This window comes from Ornithorhynchus anatinus, chromosome 18 (genome assembly GCF_004115215.2).
Source record: "Ornithorhynchus anatinus isolate Pmale09 chromosome 18, mOrnAna1.pri.v4, whole genome shotgun sequence".
NCBI lineage: Eukaryota > Metazoa > Chordata > Mammalia > Monotremata > Ornithorhynchidae > Ornithorhynchus > Ornithorhynchus anatinus.
Window position 1 is genome coordinate 9588446 of NC_041745.1, and position 2244 is coordinate 9590689.

General features: G+C 45.9%; 1 non-coding gene across 1 annotated transcript; it reads left to right on the plus strand.

The window, feature by feature from the left end:
- The first annotated feature begins 1873 nt into the window (after nt 1–1873).
- Nucleotides 1874–2011, plus strand: LOC114805587. Its single transcript, XR_003753558.1, has one exon. It is a non-coding gene; the product is annotated as a small nucleolar RNA SNORA7 (small nucleolar RNA).
- The last annotated feature ends 233 nt before the right edge of the window (nt 2012–2244 follow it).

The window sequence follows — 2244 nt, forward strand, 5'->3', positions numbered from 1 at the left end:
TCAGGCCAATTACAGTCCCTAGTTCTCATGATACATGAGTCACTCTCCTGGCCTAAACAATCTTGAAAAGCCGCCAAACCCACCGCACTATGTGCTGTGTACAGCACATCACTCAATCAGTGGTATTTATTGAGTGCTGCAGAACACTATACTAAGCTCTCGGGAGAGTACAACAGCAACAGCAGGCATGTTCCCCGCCCATAAGGATTTTACAGTCTAGAGATTACAGGGTATGTACGGGGGCCTCCTGGGGATGTGTTGTACACAAAAAAGCTAACTAGTGTTGCAACGGAATTGCTGCCTCCCTTGACATTTTCTTTACAGCCAAAAAGATGCATTTCCGCCTTAAGCCTATCAGCTGGGAAGATAAATGGTGTTTGTGTTAAACTGAGATACCTCTTCCCTTAGTTGCTTTAAAGGAAAGCTTTGGTTATTTTGGAATAATGAAAGATTTTTTCCTGACTTACCTGATGGGCTTCCCATATCCTAATAGATCAGCTTTTGAAGTTCCTGAAAGCCCTGGCAGCACAACAGAGCCTTATAATGCAGAAAGTCCTTTTTAGGTAAACTACCTCAGAATTAATGCTTGTCTGGGATAAATAACCCAGCCACCAGCGTTGTGGTTGAGTGACTGAATTAAGTGTTGCCCTTACCCCCTTCCTTTCCTCCACTGCCACCTCAGATGAAAAGGGACCAAGGTAAGTGTGGCAGAAAAACTGGACGTGCACGCGTGCACACATAAGCACACACACATACACACAGTCCCCATCCCCACCTGTTGTAAAATCTTTCACCCTGTAACTCAGAGTCTGAATTCTAATCCTTGTTTGGCCACTTGCCTCATTTGCGACATTGGGCAAGTCACTTTATTTCTCTGTACCTGGAATATGTCACTATTTTGTACCACTTGTTGGCTGTAGGCCCATCGGTAAGTCACCTGCCTTGCTGGAATGTGTCACTATTTTGTACCACTTGACTGCTGTAGGACCTTGGGCAGGTCACTTCACTGGGCCTGGAATGTGTCACTATTTTATACATCCCAGATGATGCAACACACTATACTGAGTAAGTGGGCAGTCACTACTCTGCTACCCTGGCCCTGCATGCTCTCTCCCGCATCAATCTTGCTCGTTGCCTTCCCTCTGCCCACTGCTTCATTCAATATGTGGGGAAGCAGCGTGGCTCAGTGGAAAGAGCATGGGCTTTGGAGTCAGAGGTCATAGGTTCAAATCCCAGCTCTGCCACTTGTCAGCTGTGTGACTGTGGGCAAGTCACTTAACTTCTCTGTGCCTCACTTACCTCATCTGTAAAATGGGGATTAAGACTGTGAGCCCCACGTGGGACAACCCGATTCCCCTGGGTCTATCCCAGCACTTAGAACAGTGCTCTGCACATAGTAAGCGCTTAACAAATACCAACATTATTAACATTATTATCTTATTTATTGAGAGCTTAGTGTGTGCAGAGCACTGAACTAAGCACTTGGAAAGTACAATTCAGCAATAGAGAGAGACAATCCCTGTCCACACTGGGCTTACAACTCAACTATCTTTCTCTGAACAAGCAATCATTCAGTGGTATTTGAGTGCTTACTGTGTGCAGAACACTGTTCACATTCAAGTTGGTAGCCATGATGCCTGCCTACAAGAAGCTTATAGTCTAACGAGGGAGGATGGCGAATATCATTTAATATAGGCTCCCATCCTGGACAAGGCCTAGCCCTGTGTACATCCAAGTCAAATTTGTACAAGAAAAAATGCACAGCTCTTACTCAAAGTGAATGTTAAATTTGTAAAAATAGATTTGTAAGCTTCCAAATGGCAGGGAATAGGATGACACACTCTCTTGTACTGTACTCTCCCAAGTGCTTAGTGTCGTCTCAGGGTCGCACCTGGAGAGTTTCCAGTACTCTACCAGTCTCGTCTATGGGAGGGAGAGTCAAGCAGAGGCATATCCATTCCATTCCTAGCTTGGACAGTGGCTAGTGAGTGGAAGGCAATTTGCTACAAGTCAAATCTCACCCATGCTGGGCAGGAGCGGCATGGGAAAGAGTCGAGGGCAGAGACTCAAGTTTACTGCACAGAAGGTGGCAATGGTAAACCACTTCCATATTTTTGCCAAGAAAACTCTCTGGATACACTACCGGAACAATTTCAGGAGGAGGTGGGATGTTCTGTGAGGGATGTGTTCACGGTGTCGCCATGGGTCGGAGACGACTCGATGGCATAAAACAAGACAAGTGCT